The following is a 25805-nucleotide window of genomic DNA, read 5'->3' on the forward strand; positions in this document are numbered from 1 at the left end:
CACACACACACACACACACACACACACACACACACACACACATCATATAAACCCACTCACACACACACACACACACCACACACACACACACATCTATCATATAAACCCCCTCACACACACACACACACACACTTACATCTATTATATAAACCATCTCACACACATCTATCATAGAAACACACAAACACACGTCTATCATAGAAACCCTCCTCGCGCTTCGTTGGGAAAGTGCAAAGAAATGTAATGATATAGGTTTTGTTAAATTACAGTAGTATTATCCTGCAGAGTGGAGGTATAATATTGACTGAGAGTGATTAGTGAGAGAGGAGCCAATCCTTGGATGTGTTGCTTCACCCGGCTGAGTGTGATTGAAGTATTATCTATGAGCTATGATTATCATCAAGTCAAAATAAAGTAAACTACATAAGGAATAGGGTGTAGTGTCAGATGCAACCTACTGGTACAGTCCTACTGATGAAGATTGTGTACTCCTGATCTCTGTGGCCGATGTGAGTAAGACATTTAAGCGTGTTAACCCTCGCTAGGCTGCCGGCGGAGACGGCATCCCAACCCGCGTCCTCAGAGCATGTACAGATCAGCTGGCTGGAGAGATTAAGGACATATTCAATCTCTCCCTATCCCAGTCTGCTGTCCCCATTTGCTTCAAGATGTCCACCATTGTTCCTGAACTCAAGAAAAAGAAAATACCTGAACTAAGTGACTATCGCCACGTAGCACTCACTTCTGTAATCATTAAGTGCTTTGATAAGCTAGTTAAGGACCATATCACCTCCAATTTACCTGACACCCTAGACACACTACAGTTTGCATACCACCCCAACAAATCCAAGGACGACGCAATCGCCATTGCATTGCACACTGCCCTATCCCACCTGGACAAGAAGAATACCTGCAGTGCATTCGGAAAGTATTCAGACCCCTTGACTTTTTCCAAATGTTGTTACGTTACAGCCTTAATCTAAAAAGAGATTAAATCGTTTTTTTCCCTCATCAATCTACATATAATACCCCATAATAACAAAGCAAAGCTTTTTTTTTAAAGAATGGAAATATCACATTTACGAGTCTTCTTGGGTATGACGCTACAAGCTTGGCACACATGTATTTGGGAAGTTTTTCCCATTCTTCTCTGTAGATCCTCTCGAACTCAGGTTGGATGGGGAGCGTTGCTGCATAGCTATTTTCAGGTCTCTCCAGAGATGTTCAGGCTCTGGCTAGGTCACTCAAGGGCATTCAGAGACTGGTCCCGAAGCCACTCCTGCGTTGTCTTGGCTGTGTTCTTAGGGTCGTTGTCCTGTTGGAAGGTGAACCTTCGCCCCAGTCTGAGGTCCTGAGCACTCTGGAGTAGGTTTTTATCAAGGATCTCTCTGTACTTTGCTCCGTTCATCTTCGCCTCGATCCTGGCTAGTCTCCCAGTCCCTGCCGCTGAAAAACATCCCCACAGCATGATGCTGCCACCACCATGCTTCACCATAGGGACAGTGCCAGGTTTCCTCCAGACATGATGCTTGGCATTCAGGCCAAAGAGTTCAATCTTAGTTTCATCAAACCAGAGAATCGTAAGATGCTGTGGGAGTTCATGGATTCAGAAATAAAAGTAATGAGCACGTGATGCCGCGGAGCTGAGCAGACGTTGACAAACCGAGCTCTTCAAAGTTATTCCATTATTACCTAAATAACAACATTGTAACAATATTCTAACATCGGCTGATAAATTGTTAAGTACTTACCTTCCCAAAGAGCCATGGACCTCCGACCAAGAGGCAAGAAGGACGACCAAAACGTTGTTGATTCCCAAGATATCGATAATGCTACAGCTAGCAAGATTAGCATTAGCCCTCATAACTCAGACGACAGTTCCAGACTGTTGCTCTCGGCCTCTTGCGAGCCTGCCGACATGCTGGCTACTCTCCACAGGGAAAATCAGGATGGTAACAAAGGTCTTTCTCTGAACATTGACAAGAAATCGGCTGAACTCCATTCTTCCATTGACGACCTGAAATCCTCGATGAATGATCTCCTTTTGAGAACGACTGAGGCTGAGTTGCATTAGCACAGTTGAAGATACCATCACTCGACATGACCAGGTTCTGATACAACTGCAGTAGGACAATGCCTACCTCAAAAACAAGGTAGACCAGATGGAGAACCAGAACAGACGTAGCAATATCCGTGTGTTGGGATTGAAAGAGGACAGCTAGGACCGTGACCCGGTCCGTTTCTTCACTCAATGGATCCCTGATGTTCTAGGCATAATCAACTTCACCAAGCCGTTGGAAATCGAACACACCCACAGAACATCAGCGCCGAAACCCCGGACAGATGTGCCCCCACGGGTCGTCCTGATCAGGTTCCTCCGTTTCCAGGACAGAGAGAAGATACTGTAACTTGCAAAAGCCAAAGGGGACATCACCATCGATGGCAAGAGGGTCAGCCTTTTCCCGGATATGAGCGCGGATCTCGCCAGACGTCGCAAACAGTTCAGACCTGCCGCCAAAGGAGCTGAAGGAGAAGAACATCACCGGCTACCTCATCCACCCTGCACGGATGAAAGTTCAGTACAAAGGCCGAAGCCATCTCTTCAACACACCGGGAGAAGTGTTCACTTTTCTCAAAGAACTGAACCACGTCTGAACCAGGATGGTCTCTCTGGGGGATAAGATGCGTTTTTTTGTGTGTTTTTTTATCCGTGCTGTCCTGGGACTGAACTGCTGATATCTTCTTGGAATTTGGATCCGTTTACACCGCTATCCGGTCGCTATAATTGATTTGTACATTTTCAACTAACCGTTTTTTCCCCCCGGGTTGAGTTCTATTACATTTACAGGAGAGTATATTTTGGTATAGTCAATATCCACTGGGCGAAGCAAATTAGTGGGCTTAGGCCCACTGCTTTCCCCCCCATTTATGTTTCTCCTCTCCTGAAAAGAGACTCAAGCAGCCCTTACTGTGGGCAGTAAATATTCAGCCATATATGTCTATTCACAACGTTTGTTTTCAACTTAGAGAGCTCGCTGGTTTTAGTTTACGCCAAGGTTTAGCTAGTAAGAGCAAGATGGAAAGCGAGCAACAACGTATCTCTACAAGTGTATTCATGTTTGATTGTTGGGATTGTTGTTTTAGTCCGACAGTCGGGGTGGGTGGGGTTTCTGTTTAAAAACAAATAATCTATGTTTATTGTTGTTTCCTTCCTAAAGAGACACATAGGTCACTTCAGTGTTCAAACTAAAGTTGAAACATTTCCTGACTATTTACATATGAGAGATTTGCATTCGGTTACATATTTGAAACCCAACCTATGCTTAATCCACTAACATATGTCACATTCAACGTAAAAGGTCTTAACAGCCCGATTAAGAGGAAAAGAGTCCATACATAACTTAAGAAATTAAAGGCTGACATTGTGCTCTTACAAGAAACACATCTTACAGCCAGTGAACACAAGAAATTGAAGAGGGAATGGGTAGGACAAGTTTTTGCGTCCTCTTTCAACTCCAAAGCAAGAGGAACTGCAATTTTGATAAGTAGACACATCCCCTTCTGCATCAACAACACCATCTCTGATCCCTCGGGCAGGTTTGTTTTGGTGCAGGGGCATATGTTTTCGGAGTCTTGGACACTATTGAATATTTATGCTCCTAACTTCGTTGACCATATGTTTATTCAGAATGTCTTCCTTCAGGTTGCTCAAGCACCACCAGGATGGCTACTGGTTGGAGGAGATTTACATTTTTGTTTAGATACAGTTCTTGATAGGTCCTCTGATAAACCCTCACTTCTTACCAAAGCCAGCAAGCTCACCATGGCATTCATGAAAGATCTCAATTTACTAGACATCTGGAGACAGTTGCACCCACAGGATAGGGACTACTCTTGTTATTCACACCCACACAAGACACACACACGCATACATAACTTTTTACTATCGACACAACTGTTTCATAGAGTGTTAGCTATCGAGTATCTCCCCAGATTGCTTAGTGACCATTCTCCTCTGGTATTATCAATCTCCATTCCCACCAAGGTAAATGGAGCATATAGATGGAGACTAAATTCTACACTCCTAAAGCAACCTGAATTTTGTGCATTCATCAAAGAGCAGATCAATATTTTTAATTTGACAAACAAACCCTCCGCTCCTGACAGTTTCATTCTTTGGGACACATTGAAGGCCTATCTGAGGGGACAGATCATTTCCTATACTAAAGGGCTGAAGAGAAAACATGGTGCGGAACTGAATGTCCTTGAATCTGAAATCTCGAAGCTAGAGAAAGCCTACCAAAGAGGCCCAACTGAAGATCTATACAGGCTTTTGGTAAATAAAAAAATTTAATATAATATTCTGAACACATATCAAGCTGAGAGGGCCATCACTAAATCAAAACAGCGTTATTACGAGCTTGGAGAGAAAGCACACAAAGTATTGGCATGGCAACTGAAAGCAGAGGAAAGTAAGAGGACAATTAATGCTATAGAAACTCTTACTAATGAGATATCTTTCGACCCTACTGAAATTAATGATACTTTTAAGAGATACTACGAAGACCTCTACACTTCCCATTCAAGTGATGATCTATCAGAGATCGACTCCTTTCTCTCCACTCTCAACCTCCCATGCCTGTCAGAGGAAGACAGAGAGTGCCTGAGTGAACAGTTCTCAGTTCCTGAATTGTTGGAGGCCATTAAATCCTTACCTTCTAATAAATCTCCTAGTGAGGATGGCTTCCCTCCAGAGTTCTATAAAGAATTTAGGGAGCTGTTGGTCCCCTACCTTATGGAGGTACTTAAAAAAGCCAGGAAGGACAACTGCTGTCCAGTCTTTCTGTCAAGCAGTGATTACTGAAAGGGAAAGTGAAAACCCCGCTAAAGTGCGCCTCCTATAGACCAATCTCTCTCCTTAACACTGACTGTAAACTGGTCACCAAGATGCTATCTAAGAGACTGGAGTCATGTCTTCCCCTGTTGGTCAACCCGGATCAGACTGGCTTCATAATTAATAGATTGTCCTCCAATAATCTCAGAAGGTTCTTTGATATAATTCACCTTGCTAACAAAAACAAAATACCTAGTGTCGCAGTCTCCCTCGACGCTGAAAAGGCCTTTGATAGGGTTGAATGGCCATACCTCTTTCGCGTCTTGGAAAAGTTTGGTTTAGGTACCGTGTTTGTAAATTTGATCAAATCACTCTACAAATCTCCTTTTAACTAGGATTGCTGCCAATGGGATTACTTACTTCTCTTTCCCTCTCTATAGGGGGAACAGACAAGGTTGCCCAATTAGCCCCCACCTCTTTGCCATCGAACCGTTGGCTGAGGCTATTAGAACGTGCCCTGACATACATGGCTTTGAGGTGGGCCCCCATACCCATAAGTTATCACTCTTTGCGGACGACCTTATCTTATTTCTAACAAACCCAGAACACTCCCTCTCTCACTTGCAGATCCTATTACAGTGTTATAGTTCTTTCTCTGGATATAAGGTCAATTTTGATAAAAGCAAAATCTTACCGTTGTCTGTCTTTGACCACCATACCATCAAGCACAAGTTTCCTTTTAGATGGTCTCCTATGGGCTTCACATATTTGGGCATAATGGTGAATGGTAACCTGAACAACCTATATAAACTCCACCTGGCCAGCTTGTTGCAAAAGGTGACCTTTGTAAATGGATGGACTTGCCTCTCACTCTACTGGGTAGAATCAATGTAATTAAAATGAATTTCCTGCCCAGATTTCTATATTTGTTTCAATCTCTCCCTATCCCTGTTCTTTTCCTCTCTGGACAAGCTGACCAGACGGTTTATCTGGCACGGCAAAACCCCTAGGGTTGGCCTGGATAAACTGACCCTTGATTACGGTCAAGGGGGCATAAACCTCCCCAATTTTAGAGTGTACTACTGAGCTGCACAGTCTAGGTTTCTGGCTCAGAGGTTTGATAATGGTCCCTCTCCCTCATGGTTGAACATTGAAAAGTTTAAGGTAAATGATGACACTGGGGCAGAATTGTTTTACAAATGGGACAGAAAATCTATAAAAACCATCACAGACAACCCTTTAATCATACATTCTGTCCTGGCATGGTGCAAACTGCATGAGCTGTTCAGACGAGAGGGATTTCTTTCCCCTAAAACCCCTTTATGGAACAATAGATTGATCCCTATGTTTTTCCAGAATAGTAACTTTAGACCATGGTCTGATAAGGGGATCACTCTTCTGGAACATTGTTATGAGGAGGGAGTTCTTATGTCTTTTGATCAGCTGAAACAGAAATACCACTTGCCTAACAGGGACTTCTTTAGCTACCTACAACTACGAAACTTTATTAGGGTGACTCTCAAGGGACAATGGAACCTACCTAAGATGTCACCTATTGAACAACTCTGCCACGCAGACCAACCACTATTCAAGACCATTTCCCGTGTTTACGATGCTCTTATGTCAGGACTAACACTGCCTGAGCTAGATAAACCCTGACTTAGATGGGAAAAAGATCTGGGTATTGATCTTGATGAGGGTCTATGGAGTGACCTATGCAGGGATGGTGTTACATCCACATTGAACTCCAGATACAGACTGATCCAGTATAATTTCCTCCATCAGCTCTATATCACCCCATCTAGACTGCACAAGTTCAACCCTGATATCTCCTCAGATGAAGGAACATTCCTCCATTCCACTTGGCAGTGTTCAAAACTACACGGTTTCTGGCAGGGGGTATGCGATACCATATCCTCAATTCACGGGGTTGCATTCCCTTTAGACCCGGAGGTCTGTCTACTGGATAACTTTACTAACTCCAATCTTAGGCAAAGCCATACTATAAAGCTAACAGAAATATTGCTAGCGATTGCCAAGAAATGTATTGCCTTGAAATTGAAATCGGATTCCCCCCTGCCAGTTGCAATGTGGCTATCGGAAGTTAATAGTTGTATCCCACTGAAGAAAATCACTTACTGCTTGAGGAATAAGTTAGAGACATTTTACAGAATTTGGCAACCTTTTATTGACTATATGGAGAATCTCCCCTCACATCACATTGATTGAATCTCTATATAACACGTATATAATGTTTCACACGTAATGTATAATATGTAGCTTACGGCAGGTGACCATATGATCCAATGTCTCATTATTATTATTTTTAATTTGACTCTTTATTATGACTTATTTATTGTATGTTTGTATATACAATTATTATTAAAAAAAAAAATTGTTACGCTCATCTGTTACTGTCACTTTGTCCTATTGCTGTCTAATATCTTTTCACTTTTGTTTTGAATGTTGTTAATTGGAAAATGCAAAAAAAATAAAAAAATAAATAAATGAGAATCTTGTTTCTCATGGTCTGAGAGTCTTTAGGTGCCTTTTGGCAAACTCCAAGCGTGCTGTCGTACCTTGTACTGAGGAGTGGCTTCCGTCTGGCCACTCTACCATAAAGGCCTGATTGGTAGAGTGCTGCAGAGATGGTTGTCCTTCTGGAAGGTTCTCCCATCTCCACAGAGCAACTCTGGAGCTCTGTCAGAGTGAACATCGGGTTCTTGGTCTCCTCCCTGATCAAGGCCCTTCTCCCCCGATTGCTCAGTTTGGCCGGGCAGCCAGCTCTAGGAAGACTTGGTGGTTCCAATCTTCTTCCATTTAAGAATGACAGAGGTCACTGTATTCTTGGGGACCTTCAATGCTGTAGACATACTTATTGACTTGAGACTTTTTAGCTTTACATTTTTTATAAATTTGTAAAAATGTATTTGACATTGTGGGATATTGTTTGTAGGCAAGTGACAATTTTTTTTAAATAAAAAATGTATTCAGGTTGTAACACAAAAAATTTGGAAAAGTCAAGGGGTGTGAATACTTACTGTATATCATTGCCTCTGCCTAGTACCCTGCCCCCTGCCCACCAGCTGGCTACCACCAGGTACTCTACCCTGCAAATAAGGGACTGCTGCCCCATGGTAATTGAACACTGGTAACGTTAATCATGTTTATATGCTATTTATCTAATGCTGTACTAAATGGTTTATTGTTGAGTGCTTGTTTCGATTGACTGCATTGATTTATAGGGGGAACATAAGCATTTTGCCTCACCCACTATAACACCTCCTACACTTTGTACACGACCAATACAATTTAATTTGATGTATTATCTATACGTCTCCAGAGATCTATAGAAACAGAAAGAAGAGTGGGGTAGATCTGAGATAGGTTGGACTGTAAACATCAGAGACAGGCACTTTCACTGGTACGTCTGACAACAGGTGGAAGTGTTGTATTATATGCACATCAATAGCAGAAGCAGGTGTAATTAGCCGATTTAGCTGTAAAAATGTGTTAGTAGTAGTAGTAGTAGTACCAGTAGTAGTAGTGGCAGTAGAGGCAGTAGTAGTAGTAGTAACAGTAGCCCCAGTAATAGTAGTAGTACCAGCAGCAGTAGTAGTAGTACCAGTAATAGTTGTACCAGTAGTAGTACCAGCAGCAGTAGTTCCAGCAGTAGAAGTAGTAGTATCAATCAATCAAATGTATTTATAAAGACCTTTTTACATCAGCCGAGGTCACAAAGTGGTATACAGAAACCCAGCCTAAAACCCCAATCAGCAAGCAATACAAAAACTCCCTAGAAAGGCAGGACCTAGGAAGAAACCTAGAGAGGAACCAGGCTTTGAGGGGTGGCCAGTCCTCTTCTGGCTGTGCCGGGTGGAGATTATAACAGTCCATGGCCAAGATGTTCAAACCTTCATAAATTACCAGCAGGGTCAAATAATAATCACAGTGGTTGTAGAGGGTGCAACAGGTCAGCACCTCAGGAGTAAATGTCAGTTGGCTTTTCATAGCCGATCATTCAGAGTTAGAGACAGCAGGTGCGGTAGAGAAAGAGAGTCGAAAACAGCAGGTCCGGGACAAGGTAGCACGTTCGGTGAACAGGTCAGGGATCCATAGCCGCAGGCAGAACAGTTGAAACTGGAGCAGCAGCACAACCAGGTGGACTGGGGACAGCAAGGAGTCATCAGGCCATGGTCCTAGGGCTCAGTCCCTCTGAGAGAAAGAGAGAAAGAGAGAAAGAGAGAAAGAGAGAGAGAGAGAGAGAGAGAGAAAGAATTAGAGGGAGCATACTTAAATTCACACAGGACACCGGATAAGACAGGAGAAATACTCCAGATATAACAGATTGACCCAAGCCCCCCGACAAATAAACTATTGCAGCATAAATACTGGAAGTTGAGACAGGAGTGGTCGGGAGACATTGTGGCCCTGTCCGACGATACCCCCGGACAGGGCCAACCAGGCAGGATATAACCCCACCCACTTTGCCTAAGCACAGCCCCCACACCACTAGAGGGATATCTTCAATCACCAACTTACTACCCCGAGACCAGGCCGAGTATAGCCCATCAAGATCTCCCCCACGACTGTACCAGTCAAAAGTTAGGACACACCTACTCAATGTCACTACGTCATCAGAGCGCGACGTATGTTTGTTGTTGAACGCTGTCGAACGTCAAAACCTAAATTAAAGGCCTTGGTTTAAAAGCTGACAGTATTTTTATATACTTTTATTTGATTTTGAATCCTGCGGCTCTGTTGGGCTAAATTGCTGTGAGCGCAGCTATCTGTCCCGGGATCCTGCCAGATTCTGTATAGGGGGAGAGACGCGAAAGCCCAGCTAGTCTAGCTGGCTCGGCATCTCAAATGGAGACCGCTATTGAACGTTTCCAGCGTTGCAGGAGCTGTGTTTACTTTGCTTTGTTCTGGGACAATGTGGACCTTGCTGACTGTCAATGTAGCAACTGCTTGCTTGTGGAGGACTACAGGAGCGAAGTAGATACTCTTAGCAAGCAAGTAGCAAACCTACATAAGCTACTGGGGAACCCACGCCCACCTACTTTTTATTTTTCTACCACCCCAGTAGCCGGACGCCGCTCTGGTCTGGTGGAAGTTTCGCCGCCGTGTTAGCTCTCCACAGCCGACTGGCCGGAGCTCGGCAGGGTTCCATCCCCGAAGGGGTCTCCCCCTTCCCTGGAGAAAGGAGCTGTTCTCGACCCAACCAACCAGCCATGGAGGTACGTCACTCGTCGAAGAAGGCGTCCTCTGGCAAAGGGGGTCTCCATGGAGATGTTGAGCCCGGAACTGACACAGACCAGAAACAGCTTTGCCACCCTAGATCCGGGGGTTCCGGCGCATTCTTCCTTTGTGGCTTCCCAATCAAGATCGGATCTGGAGGTACCTGCGTGAGGCTGCCTGAGAGACCGGCCCATTCAACATCACCAGCTGTCATCATAGGCAGCTCTATGGTAAGAAACATCTCGGTCCCTAAGGCAAAAACCCTGTGCTACCACAGATGCCGGAAGCTGACACTGTCGTAGGTCATGCGGGGCCAAACGACATCAGGAGGGCTAGCTCTGAACATTTGAAAATATATTTTTTTTAAACTGATTTTAGCATTAAAAGACTCAATAATAATAATAAAGGCCAATAATTTCAGGTCCACTACCATCGTTGGGCCGCGGGTGTGAAAGATTCAGCAGACTGCTGGCATTACACATCTGGCTAAAAGACTACTGTAGATCTGCTGGAGTCACTTTAATTGATAACTTTGACACCTTCTAGAAACAGAAGATACTCTACAGGAATGACGGAGTCCATGCAAATCATCTTGGCTCCTGGACTCTGTCCACGCATTTCAAGGCTGCGTTGAAACAATGACTGGTAAACGATCCAAGACCAGCTCAGTTAATCACTACCATTGTGACAATGAGTCGTCATAACGCTGCATCAAATGTACATGATCTTAGAGGGCATTGGCAAACACAATGTAAGTAATTTAATTTATGTACCCCTAATTGCACCGAATACATCTGTTTATCCTACAGCTGTTGTAAGCAGTAATCATGAGCCTATAAACCAGAGTTACACTGTTAGCACTGAGGCGGTGTGCACTATTAGGAAGACCACTTTATGCAGCTCACGCTGCACTATCAGCTCCAATGTAAATAACATGAGTAAGTCTAGCTCTGATAAGCTTCTCAGTAAAGCATTAAAAACAATCAAGCAACCCATAAAAGTGGTAAAAAAATGTAGCTTAAGAAACAAGGTCCATGAAGTCAATAACTTGCTTGTAACAGATGACATTCATATTCTGGCTATCTCTAAACTCACTTAGATAATACCTTTGATGATACAGTGGTAGCAATACATGGTTATAACATCTACCGAAAAGACAGAAATGCCAACGGAGGCGGTGTTGGGGTCTATATTCAGAACCACAATCCTGTAAAGCTCAGAGAGGATCTAATGTTAAATACTGTTGAAGTAATATGGCTACAGGTTCATTTGCCTCACCTAAAGTCCATTCTTGTGGGAAGCTGCTATAGACCACCAAGAGTTAACAGACAGTATCTGTTACGTTATTGTGTTTAGAGGTAGGTGAAGGAGTCAAGCGCAGGAGAGCAGAGATGTCCAAGTAGCGTCTTTTAATAGGCAAGTCCACAACAAAAGGTCAGGTACAATACCAAATAAACGCCCTCGACAAAAGAGAACACAGATACTCACGGAAGGAGGAAAAACAACGCTCCTTAAACGTATACACACTCGGTATAATACGTGAACATAACTAAGGCACAACCTCAACGAGCAACATGACACGAATAATCCCACACAAACCTAAGCAGGCAACAGGGATTATTATACACACTGAAATTAAAGCAAATGAAACCGGGTGTGAAAGAACCAAAGACAAAACAAACGGAAAAGGAAAAATGGATCGGTGATGGCTAGTAGGACGGCGACGCCGACCACCGCCCGAACAGGGAGAGGAACCACCTTTCGGTGGAAGTCGTGACAGTATCTGGATAATATGTGTGAAATGCTTGATAACGTATGTGATATCAACAGAGAAGTATATTTTCTGGGTGATTTAAATATTGACTGGCTATCATCAAGCTGCCCACTCAGGAAAAAACTTCAAACTGTAACCAGTGCCTGCAACCTGGATCAGGTTGTCAGTCAACTTACCAGGGTAGTTACAAACAGCACAGGAATTAAATCATAAACATCAACATCTTTACTAATGCTGCAGAAATTTGCTTTAAAGCACTATCCAAATCCATAGGATGTAGTGATCACAATATAATAGCCATACCTAGAAATACCGAAGTTCCAAGGCTGGGCCTAATATAGTGTATAAGAGGTCATACAAGAAGTTTTGAGTTGATTCATATGTTAATGATGTAAAGAATATTTGCTGGTCTGTGGTGTTTAATGAGGAGGAACCAGACGCTGCACTTTAAGCATTTATGAAACGATTAAGATTAAGAAAAATACTGTAAAAAGTGTTAAATCACCTTGGAATGATGAGGAATTTTAAAATTGTATGGTTGAGACGGATGAGGCAAAAGGTATGGCAATTAAGTCTGGCAGCCCAACTGATTGGCAAACGTACTGCAAATTAAGAAATCATGTGACTAAACTAAATAAAAATTAAAATAAACTATACTATGAAACAAAGATAAATTATATAAAGAATGATAGTAAAAAGCTTTGGGGCACCTTAAATGACATTTTGGGGAAAAAAGCCAACTCGGCTCCTTCTTTCGGCCATCACCACATTCTTATTGGCAGACTCGACAGCCTTGGTTTCTCAAATGATTGCCTCGCCTGGTTTACCAACTACTTCTCTGATAGAGTTCAGTGTGTTAAATCGGAGGGCCTGTTGTCCGGACCTCTGGCAGTCTCTATGGGGGTGCCACAGGGTTGAATCCTCGGGCCGACTCTCTTCTCTGTATACATCAATGATGTTGCTCTTGCTGCTGGTGATTCTCTGATATACCTCTACACAGACGACACCATTCTGTATACTTCTGGCCCCTCTTTGGACACTGTGTTAACTAACCTCCAGACGAGCTTCAATGCCATACAACTCTCCTTCCGTGGCCTCCAACTGCTCTTAAACGCAAGTAAAACGAAATGCATGCTATTCAACCGATCACTGCCCGCACCTGCTCGCCCGTCCAGCATCACTACTCTGGACAGCTCTGACTCTGAATACGGGGACATCTACAAATACCTAGGTGTCTGGTTAGACTGTAAACTCTCCTTCCAGACTCACATTAAGCATCTCCAATCAAAAATTAAATCTAGAATTGGCTTCCTATATCGCAACAAAGCATCCTTCACTCAAGCTGCCAAAGATACCCTCGTAAAACTGACCATCCTACCGATCCTCGACTTCGGTGATGTCATCTATAAAATTGCCTCCAACACTCTACTCAACAAACTGGATGCAGTCTATCACAGTGCCATCCGTTTTGTCACCAAAGCCCCATACACTACCCACCATTGCGACCTGTACGTTCTCGTTGGTTGGCCCTCGCTTCATACTCGTCGCCAAACCCACTGGCTACAGGTTATCTACAAGTCTCTGCTAGGTAAAGCCCCACCTTTTCTCAGCTCACTGGTCACCATAGCAGCACCCACTCGTAGCACGCGCTCCAGCAGGTATATCTCACTGGTCACCCCCAAAGCCAATTCCTCCTTTCCCTCCAGTTCTCTGCTGCCAATGACTGGAACGAACTGCAAAAATCTCTGAAGCAGGAGGGTCATATCTCCCTCACTAGCTTTAAGCACCAGCTGTCAGAGCAGCTCACAGATCACTGCACCTGTACATAGCCCATCTGTAAACAGCCCATCTATCTACCTACCTCATCCCCATACTGTATTTAGTTATTTATCTTGCTCCTTTGCACCCCAGTATCCCTACTTGCACATTCATCTTCTGCACATCTACCATTCCAGTGTTTAGTTGCTATATTGTAATTACTTCGCCACCATGGCCTATTTATTGCCTTAACTCCCTTATCTTACCTCATTTGCACTCACTGTATATATAGACTTTTTGTTTTCTTTTGTTCTACTGTATTACTGACTATGTTTTGTTTATTCCATGTGTAACTCTGTGTTGTTGTATGTGTCGAATTGCTATGCTTTATCTTGGCCAGGTCGCAGTTGCAAATGAGAACTTGTTCTCAACTAGCCTACCTGGTGAAATAAAGGTGATTTTTTATTTTTTATTAATCAGATGGCTCATTCATCACAAAGCCCACTGATATTTCCAACTACTAATGACTTTTTCATTGGCAAGATAAGCAAACTTAGAGAGGACATGCCAGCAACAAATACTGACACTACACATCCAATTATATCGGACCAAATTATGAAAGACAGGAACTGTACTTTGAATTCCGTAAAGTGTGGAAGAGGTGAAACAATTATTGTTGTCTATCAACAATGACAAGCCACCTGGGTCTGACAATCTGGATGGAAAATTACTGAGGATAATAGCAGACGATATTGCGACTCCTATTTGCCACATCTTCAATTTAAGCCTACTAGAGAGCGTGTGCCCTCAAGCCTGGAGGGAAGCTAAAGTAATTCCGCTACCCAAGAATAGTAAAGCCCCTTTTAGTGGCTCAAATAGCCGACCAATCAGCCTGTTACCAACCCTTAGTAAACTTCTGGAAAAAATAGTGTTTGATCAGATACAATGCCATTTCACAGTAAACAAATTGACAACAAAATTTCAGCACGCTTATAAGGTAGGAAACTCAACAAGCACAGCACTTTCACAAATGACTGATGATTGGCTGAGAGAAATTGATAATAAAATTAATGTGGGGGCTGTCTTGTTTAGACTTCAGTGCAGCTTTTGACATTATCGATCATAGTCTGCTGCTGGAAAAACATATGTGTTATGACTTTACACACCCTGCTATGATGTGAATAAAGAGTTACTTGTCTAACAGAACACAGAGGGTGGTCTTTAATAGAAGCCTCTCAAATATAATCCAGTTAGAATCAGGAATTCCCCAGGGTAGCTGTTCAGCCCCCTTGCTTTTTTCAAATTTTACTAACGACATGCTACTGACTTTGAGTAAAGCCAGAGTGTCTATGTATGCAGATGACTCAACACTATACACGTCAGCAACTGCAGCGACTGAAATGACTGCAACACTCAACAAAGAGCTGCAGTTAGTTTCAGAGTGGGTGGCAAGGAATAAGTTAGCCCTAAATATTTCGGTAATGTCAGTAATGTCATCATACTGGAAACCATTGGTACGCACTCACATGTCGTTCGGCTCTTCATCCCAAGCAGAGTTGTTTTCCGTTCAGCTCTTCCCGAGCAGGGTCACACTCATCCAGTCCCCTCTCCCCTGACGGTAGTGGTGTGGCTGAGCACAGCCTGTGGCAACTGTCTTCTCCAGTTGCTGGCTTAAAGTCTTGAACAGTCTCTGAGAGTGCAGGGGCAGCTCATTAACCCCAATAGTCCTCAGGTGTGGGGGCAATGCTCAGGTCCCTAATTAACAGACTCGTTCCCTCACAATGAGACGAGCACGCGAAAGGGGTTAGCCAATTCAAAGGAAAGGAAGTCACTCAGATAAGTCAATAAGAAGTAAACCACAACACAGCACACCAGAGGAATAAATCAATATTAAAGCACTTTTAAGTAAATCAATTCAAAATAAAGCACACACAGGGGGAAAGGAAAAGGACTTAATAGAACCATAAGAACACAAGACAGACACACACACACACACAATGGTGCTTGTATAAAGTGCTCTTTCAGCCTGTTTTTTAGCAGTCTTTGTGTCTGTAGTGTCTCTTTAGTGTTTCATCAACCATTTGAGCTAGTCATTAACACCATCACTAGCTTGAGAGAGAGGTGTGGAGACAATTAACAGAGCTGGAGATAAATGACACTTAACCAGCTGCTGCTGGAGCAGAATTAGGAATCAGCAACTTGATGTAGTGAGCGTTCTTTGTCTGATCATGTTGATTTAATACCAGTCCATAACTAGTAGGATGAGAAGGATAACACCTTGTCTGCGTCCCAAATGGCACCCTTTTTCCCATAGGGCTCTAGTCAAAAGTAGTACTCTATATAGGGAATAGGGTGAATCACATTGTCTGTTAGTCTAAGATTCACTATAGATTATGTTTAGTAGATAAGCTATAAGAAAGAGGTGAAGATGTTCCAGCCTATCAATAGAAAGAAATGTCATTGAGTGGAATCTTGCTTTTCCCATTAGATGTTCAACTCCATTATTCAAATCAAATCAACTGACATGATTTGAAATGGAAAAACGAGAAAGTCTGGGTTGACCTCACCCTTGTCCACCTTGGCAATCCCCTCATATATATGTAAATAGAAACATGGCGTCTTGTTGTCACATCACCAGGTCATACAAATGTAGGATCTTAATTTCATCACCCTGTTGCAGGATAACTTTTTTAAACATTTATCAGGTTTCAGGTAAGACCCAAGTGCAAACTGTGTTGAAGTAACAATGTTTATTGCAACAACAAGAACAGGCAAATGACGTATCAAGGAAGGCAGGGGTCGATAATCCAGAGTAGTGGGGCCAAGGTACAGGACGGCAGGCAGGCCCAGGGTCAGGTCAGGCAGAGGTCAATAATCCAGAGTAGTGGGGCCAAGGTACAGGACGGCAGGCAGGCCCAGGGTCAGGTCAGGCAGAGGTCAATAATCCAGAGTAGTGGCAAAGGCACTGGACGGCAGGCATGCTCCGAGTCAGGACAGGCAAGGGTCTAAACCAGGAGGACGAGAAAAAGAGAGACTGAGGAAAAGCAAGAGCTGAGACAAATCGCTGGTTGACTTGAACAAACAAGACGAACTGGCACAGACAGACAAAAAACACAGGTATAAATACCCAGGGGATAAGTGGGGAAGATCGGCGACACCTGGAGGGTCGTGGAGACAAGTACAAGGACAGGTGAAACAGATCAGGGCATGACATATTTCCATATGAAATGTCAGACTTCATTTTCCCTTAAGGAAAATGTATCAGCCTCTACAGAAATGTCCATTAATTATAATCCACTAATAATTTACATTTCCCATTGCTGCAGGATTATTTTCCTGCTGTAACAAACTGGCTCAAATTAAGATCCTACATCTATATTGATCTAATTTATTCATCATATAGGAAAAGCGTTCTCTAACACTCTGCTGTAATCAAATGTTGTTGTTATGACAGCTTCAAATGATTTGACAGGTCAAAATTAATTTGAATTAGAATGTTATTAAAATACGGCAATAACATTAATAATAGCTATAATTGAGTTTTTATTTATTAATGACATAAATAGCAAAGCAACTTTGTGGAAATAGGTCTGTGGAATATGAAACAGTTCAACAGTAAAGAAACATCAGTAGAACCCAGTACAGCCTCTATTGCAACTTAAGCACATGTTATCATTCAAATCAAATTCTTTAAAGGGGCAATCTACAGTTGCTACTTTTAAATTAATGATATGTACCCATTGAATCTTGTAGAATATAACTCATGAGCTTATTTACGGGTTACTGTCATAGCCCATCAGAACCAACAATATAAGCTTGTTATCAAAGCAAATGTAAACCAACACTATATAGCCTCAAAACATGGTTAAAACTATAAGTTTGATACCATGGAAGATCAGTTATTGCATCCACAGCTCTGTCTATGAATTTGAGAGTGGTTACATTTCTCCAGGCCCATCCCTCAAGTTTTTACCGAAACAGGGGCGGGGGTAGGAAACACTTTGTTATTGTTTCTATTGCTGATTGCCACTTCAAGACAATACATTACATATCTCATAAGGTCTTATTTTTAGGGCCTAGTTTTACCCTAAAACAGTGGCCTTCTAAACACGGTTTACAGGCCACATCAGGCCTGCAAGTCACATGCTATCATTGGTGCATTTAATCACCATTTTATTTCAGCTGGCCATATCTTTGAAATAACTTCTATGACTACTCTCTATGAGACTGGGCTTAATAATGATAGGGGAAATTTGCGGAATGATTTGGAAAATGGTAGTCGCAAAAATTGTTTCCTGCAATTTACAGAAAAATAAGTTCTTGAAGCCCTGCTAGCTATAGACATGAAGAAGTCCATGGGGCCGACAAACTGAAATCGTGTCTGCTTAAGTGTGCAGAACCCCTCATCGCTGGCTCAATAACCCACATTAAAAACAGAACACTGATATCAAGAAATATTCCAAAAGTATGGAAGGCTCCAATGATAAAATCATCATCAATTGCTTTGATGTTTTGAATCAAGTGTGTAGTAGGAAGGCAAAAACAAAAATGTCCAACCCTTTGTGTCCCCAAGACCAGGATTAAGAAACATTGCTTTAGATGCTAAAATGAATTGTGCTGCCTTGTCTGTTGACTTGTCAAAGGCTTCTTTCCAACTTCCGGCGCCGAAAAGAGATGGCCGCCTCGCTTCGCGTTCCTTGGAAAATATGCAGTATTTTGTTTTTTCATGTGTTATTTCTTACATCGGTACCCCAGGTAATCTTAGGTTTCATTACATACAGTCGGGAGGAACTACTGAATATACGATTAACGTCAACTCATCATCGTTCCTACCAGGAATATGACTTTCCCGAAACGGATCCAGTGTTTTGCCTTCCACCCAATACAATGGATCTGATCCCAGCCGGCGACCCTGTGCGACGCCGAAAAAGGGGCAAACGAGGCGGTCTCGTGGTCAGGCTTCGGAGACGGGCACATCGCGCTCCACTCCCTAGCATACTACTCGCCAATGTCCAGTCTCTTGACAATAAGGTTGACGAAATCCGAGCACGGGTAGCATTCCAGAGAGACATCAGGGATTGCAACGTGCTCTGCTTCACGGAAACATGGCTAACTCAAGAGACGCTAACGGAGTCGGTGCAGCCAGCTGGTTTCTTCATGCATCGCGCCGACAGAAACAAACATCTTTCCGGTAAGAAGAGGGGCGGGGGGGTATGCCTTATGATTAACGAGACGTGGTGTGATCATCATAACAACACACAGGAACTCAAGTCATTCTGTTCACCTGATCTAGAACTCCTCACAATCAAATGTCGACCGCATTATCTACCAAGGGAATTCTCTTCAATCATAATCACAGCCGTATATATTCCCCCCCAAGCAGACACATCGATGGCCCTGAACGAACTTTATCTGACTCTTTGTAAACTGGAAACCACACACCCTGAGGCTGCATTCATCGTAGCTGGGGATTTTAACAAGGCTAATCTAAAAACAAAACTCCCTAAATTCTATCAGCATATCGATTGTGCTACCAGGGCTGGAAAAACCCTAGATCATTGTTATACTAATTTCCGCGACGCATATAAGGCCCTCCCCCGCCCCCCTTTCGGAAAAGCTGACCACGACTCCATTTTGTTGATTCCAGCCTACAAACAGAAACTCAAACAACAAGCTCCCGCGCTCAGGTCTGTTCAACGCTGGTCCGACCAATCTGAATCCACGCTTCAAGACTGCTTCGATCACGCGGATTGGAATATGTTCCGCATTGCGTCCAACAACAATATTGACGAATATGCTGATTCGGTGAGCGAGTTCATTAGGAAGTGCATTGACGATGTCGTACCCACAGCAACGATTAAAACATTCCCAAACCAGAAACCGTGGATTGACGGCAGCATTCGCGTGAAACTGAAAGCGCGAACCACTGCTTTTAACCAGGGCAAGGTGACCGGAAGCATGACCGAATACAAACAGTGTAGCTATTCTCTCCGCAAGGCAATCAAACAGGCTAAGTCCCAGTACAGAGACAAAATCGAGTCGCAATTCAACAGCTCAGACACAAGAGGTATGTGGCAGGGTCTACAGTCAATCACGGATTACAAAAAGAAAACCAGCCCCGTCGCGGACCAGGATGTCTTGCTCCCAGACAGGCTAAACAACTTTTTTGCCCGCTTTGAGGACAATACAGTGCCACTGACACGGCCCCCTACCAAAACCTGCGGGCTCTCCTTCACTGCAGCCGAGGTGAGTAAAACATTTAAACGTGTTAACCCTCGCAAGGCTGCAGGCCCAGACGGCATTCCCAGCCGCGTCCTCAGAGCATGCGCAGACCAGCTGGCTGGTGTGTTTACGGACATATTCAATCAATCCTTATCCCAGTCTGCTGTTCCCACATGCTTCAAGAGGGCCACCATTGTTCCTGTTCCCAAGAAAGCTAAGGTAACTGAGCTAAACGACTACCGCCCCGTAGCACTCACTTCCGTCATCATGAAGTGCTTTGAGAGACTAGTCAAGGACCATATCACCTCCACCCTACCGGACACCCTAGACCCACTCCAATTTGCTTACCGACCCAATAGGTCCACAGACGACGCAATCGCAACCACACTGCACACTGCCCTAACCCATCTGGACAAGAGGAATACCCATGTGAGAATGCTGTTCATCGATTACAGCTCAGCATTTAACACCATAGTACCCTCCAAACTCGTCATCAAGCTCGAGACCCTGGGTCTCGACCCCGCCCTGTGCAACTGGGTCCTGGACTTCCTGACGGGCCGCCCCCAGGTGGTGAGGGTAGGTAACAACATCTCCACCCCGCTGATCCTCAACACTGGGGCCCCACAAGGGTGCGTTCTGAGCCCTCTCCTGTACTCCCTGTTCACCCACGACTGCGTGGCCATGCACGCCTCCAACTCAATCATCAAGTTTGCGGATGACACTACAGTGGTAGGCTTGATTACCAACAACGACGAGACGGCCTACAGGGAGGAGGTGAGGGCCCTCGGAGTGTGGTGTCAGGAAAATAACCTCACACTCAACGTCAACAAAACAAAGGAGATGATTGTGGACTTCAGGAAACAGCAGAGGGAGCACCCCCCTATCCACATCGACGGGTCAGTAGTGGAGAAGGTGGAAAGTTTTAAGTTCCTCAGTGTACACATCACGGACAAACTGAATTGGTCCACCCACACAGACAGCGTTGTGAAGAAGGCGCAGCAGCGCCTCTTCAACCTCAGGAGGCTGAAGAAATTCGGCTTGTCACCAAAAGCACTCACAAACTTCTACAGATGCACAATCGAGAGCATCCTGTCGGGCTGTATCACCGCCTGGTACGGCAACTGCTCCGCCCACAACCGTAAGGCTCTCCAGAGGGTAGTGAGGTCTGCAGAACGCATCACCGGGGGCAAACTACCTGCCCTCCAGGACACCTACACCACCCGATGTCACAGGAAGGCCATAAAGATCATCAAGGACAACAACCACCCAAGCCACTGCCTGTTCACCCCGCTATCATCCAGAAGGCGAGGTCAGTACAGGTGCATCAAAGCAGGGACCGAGAGACTGAAAAACAGCTTCTATCTCAAGGCCATCAGACTGTTAAACAGCCACCACTAACATTTAGCGGCCGCTGCCAACATACTGACTCAACTCCAGCCACTTTAAAAATGGGAATTGATGGAAATTATGTAAAAATGTACCACTAGCCACTTTAAACAATGCCACTTAATATAATGTTTACATACCCTACATTACCCATCTCATATGTATATACTGTACTCTATATCATCTACTGCATCTTGCCATCTTTATGTAATACATGTACCACTAGCCACTTTAAACTATGCCACTTTATGTTTACATACCCTACAGTACTCATCTCATATGTATATACCGTACTCTATACCATCTACTGCATCTTGCCATGCCGTTCTGTACCACCACTCATTCATATATCTTTATGTACATATTCTTTATCCCTTTACACTTGTGTGTGTGTATAAGGTAGTAGTTGTGGAATTGTTAGGTTAGATTACTTGTTGGTTATTACTGCATTGTCGGAACTAGAAGCACAAGCATTTCGCTACACTCGCATTAACATCTGCTAACCATGTGTATGTGACTAATAAAATTTGATTTGATTTGATTTGATTTGATTTGATTTGATACAGTTGATCATTCTATTTTATTGAGTAAGTTGTCCTCAATAGGCCTGGGCAGTGACGTCTGTATGTGGTTTCAGAACTATCTCAGTAATAGAACTCAGGCTATTGTGACAGAGGGGGTCAAATCTGAATTCCTTGAAGTGCATAAAGGGGTACCCCCAGGTTCGATTCTGGGGCCTGTCACGTAGCTAGGAGTGGTAGGTATGGAATCAGGCGCAGAGAGCAGAGGTTTCAGGGAAAAACGTATTTATTCGGTTTAAATGGTGATGACATAGTATTGTACTCTTTTGTAAACCAAGCCTTGACACATTTGCAGTCACTCTTGGATCTTAAGTTAGTACTTAAAGCAAATCAAACAGGATAAATGCTATTTTCTAGGTCCATTAACTTAAACTTAAGTGACCTTGAAATTACTATCCTGAACGGTACACAAATTGAACGAGTTCCCTCTTATAGATATCTTGGTATCTCGCTAGATGATAAATTGGCATTTAAAATGCATGTTACTGAGCTGATAAAGAAATGGAATATCAAAATGTTTTCATTTTATGATTGATTTTACATGCTATCAGATTGCCAGTTGGGGGGTGGGGCTTTCATTTGTTTGTTTTTTGTGTGTTTATTATTTTACAGAAATAGAGCATGTCAGTCTATTGATAATAGAAACAAAGATGTCCAGGCCCCTTTTATGCCTGTTTTAGATTACAGGGATATATGCACGCAGCAGCTTCCACACTTAAACCTCTATTGTTTTCCATTGTGCCCTTCGATTCATTATTGGAGATCATTTTTGAACTCACCATTCATTGTGTATTGTATCAAAAGGTGTGTTGGGCCTCTCTCTCTGTAAGAAGAGAACAGCATTCCCTTTTGTTTATTTACAAAGCTCCTGCAGAAACTTACAATGTATCTGACAACACTCGTCAAGGTCAAAACAATAGCATACAGCACAAGAGCACAAGATTGGATAGTGCTAGAGGTTCCAAGGATGGCTTCCGATTTAGGGAGAGCTGCTTTTGGTTTTTGTGCTCCACAGATGTGGAATGTGTTGAAGGGGAGGCTCAGGCTTGAATACCTGTTGAATGCCTTTAAGGAATTTAAAACATTAGTGGGGAATGCTCTACATGAAGATTGTGTTTGTTTTTTTATAATCATGTTTTGTAATTTTGTATTGTATTGTGTTTTGTATTGATGTGTGTGTTTGTATTGTGCAGAGCTCATTTGAAAAGGGGACTTGGTCTCAATATGACACCCTGTTAAAAAATAGGTTACTCAAATAATAAATAAAACATTAAGCTGGATTGCAAAGTGATCTGTAATTCCTATTGGAATCCAGCCAGAGTAATGATGTCCAACAATCAGAATGTTTATTTACCCAGAACCTGCATTCAGAATGACTGCCAGGGTTAGGAAGACTGAGATATGAAACGACCTAAACCATCTAAACTGCAGCAACCATTACAGTAACGGGTGCAATAAGTCTACGCAATGTGATTAGTTTAGAAAAATGTATGTTATTTATATTTGTTTAGCATCAGATTCATTAATCAATCAATGTACATGCAAAAACACAGCTACTGAACAAACAACTCTAAAAATCATACTGTGTGATCTAGAAACAGGATAAGTCAGTTCTCTACAATCCCTATCAATGGAGGCTGGTGGGGGGAGCTATAGGAGGACAGGCTCATTGTAATGGTTGGAATGGAGTCAATGGAACGGAGTCAAACGTGATTTCTGTGTTTGATCTGTTTGATACCGTTCCATTGATTCCATTCCAGCCATTACAATGAGCCCATCCTCCTATAGCTCCTCCCACCAGCCTCCACGGATCCTTATGTACTCTTCATACTTGTATTGTTTTCCAGGATTTAAGCTGTGGACAGTTGATCTCGGGTTATTGTGTTGTTGTACTATCATTTCTGTCAACTATCAGGAAGAAAGAAACAGGATTATTGTATTGTTTCCTTTGCAGTTCATATTTATGACCGACTGGCTGACTGACTGACTGACTGACTGGCTGGCTGGCTGACTGGCTGACTGGCTGACTGACTGACTAGCTGACTGGCTGACTGGCTGGCTGACTGGCTGGCTGACTTGCTGACTGGCTGACTCAGTCCACTTCTCTGAAGCTTCTCTAGTGTTGTTTGATTTAATCATAGAATGGAAAAATTACAGCGTGGGCTTAAAGTCACTGTCTGTATCCCAGCTCATCTGATTTCTTAAAACCTAATCCAAAATACTCTTCTTCCTACTGGCAAATGTCAAAGCAATATTGTACTGCCCACATCTAAATCAAATGGCAAAGCACTCATTCATTTTTTGGTTCGTTTTTTTTATAGACCATTTTGTGGTTTTGGTATTGGTCAAACCATTTGTGGTTTTGGTATTGGTCAAACCATTTGTGGTTTTGGTATTGGTCACATCATACAGTACAATAGCTTTTTCTATATTGGCTTAAACGCACCACCTCATGGAGAGAACATGTAAATAATATTATTCCTGTGTGTGTGTGGGTGGGTGCGTGCGTGCGTGCGTGCGCGCGTGCGCGCGCGTGCGTGCGTCCTTCATATTTTGTCAATGACAAGGTATATAGTAGAGTGCTCTTCCCTCACAGAAATACAATCTTTTGACGAACAAGGCTAAAGCAGCAACAATGACCTCATAATGCTAGTCCATGAGGAGCAGCCTTGGATAGATACAACTATGCTGAGGTACACAGGCAACTACAGGCACTCTTCATGCCATAGATGTCCACAGCGCCTTCAGAAAGTATTCACACCCCTTGACTTTTTTCACATTTTGTTGTGGCAGCCTGAAATTAAAGTAGATTAAAGTTAGATTTTTTTGTCACTTTCCTACACACAATACACCATGATGTCAAAGTGTAATTATGCTTTTTAAAATTTTTACTAATTAATAAAAGTTGAAAAGCTGAAATGTATTGAGTCAAAAAGTAGTCAACCCCTTTGTTATGACAAGTCTAAAGAAGTTCAAGAGTAAAAATGTGCTTAACAAGTCACATAATAAGTTGCATGGACTCTGTGTGCACAATAATAGTGATAAACATGATTTTTGAATGACTACTATACCTCATCTCTGTAACCCACACAAACAATTATCTGTAAGGTCCATCAGTCAAGCAGTGAATTTCAAACACAGATTTAACCACAAAAAACAGGGAGGTTTTCCAATGCCTCGCAAAGAAGGGAACCTATTGCTAGATGCGTAAAAATAAAAAATAAAAATAACACATGAATATCCCTTTGATCATGGGAAGGTGTTAATTACACTTTGGATGGTGTATCAATACACCAAGTCACTACAAAGATACAGGCGTCCTTCCTAACTCAGTTGCCGGAGAGGAAGGAAACCACTCAGGGATTTCACCATCAAATCAAATCAAATCAAATGTTATTTGTCACATGCGCCGAATACAACAGGTGTAGACCTTAGAGTGAAATACTTACTTACAAGCCCTTAACCAACGATACAGTTTTAAGAAACTTAAGAAAGTTTTTAAAAAGTAAGAGATGAGAAAAACAAATAATTAAAGAGCAGCAGTAAATAACAATAGCGGGGCTACATACAGGGGGTACCGTTGCAGAGTCAATGTGTCAATGTGCGGCGGCACCTGTGTCGAGGTAATTGTTAAAGTGGCTATGCATAGATAATAACAGAGAGTAGTAGCAGCATGGGGGGGGTGCAAAAAGTCTGGGTAGCCATTTGATTAGCTGTTCAGGAGTCTAATTCCTTGGGGGTAGAAGCTGTTTAGAAGCCTCTTGGACCTGGACTTGGTGCTCCGGTACCGCTTGCCGTAGAGAAAGCAGTCTATGACTACGGTGGCTGGAGTCTTTGACAATTTTTAGGGCCTTCCTCTGACACCGCCTGGTATAGAGGTCCTGGATGGCAGGAAGCTTGGCCCCGGTGATGTACTGGGCCGTACGCACTACTCTCTGTAATGCCTTGGAGGCCGAGCAGTTGCCATACCAGGCAGTGATGCAACCCTTCAGGATGCTCTCAATGGTGC

The 25805-nt window shown here is 43.1% G+C and overlaps 1 protein-coding gene across 2 annotated transcripts in view; it reads left to right on the forward strand.

Annotated features, from left to right (window-relative positions):
• slc1a7b (solute carrier family 1 member 7b) overlaps positions 1-25805 on the forward strand; it is a 112053-nt gene that overhangs the window by 33706 nt on the left and 52542 nt on the right. The gene's annotated exons all lie outside the window — the stretch shown is intronic.

Source organism: Salvelinus alpinus, chromosome 16 (assembly GCF_045679555.1).
Source record: "Salvelinus alpinus chromosome 16, SLU_Salpinus.1, whole genome shotgun sequence".
NCBI lineage: Eukaryota > Metazoa > Chordata > Actinopteri > Salmoniformes > Salmonidae > Salvelinus > Salvelinus alpinus.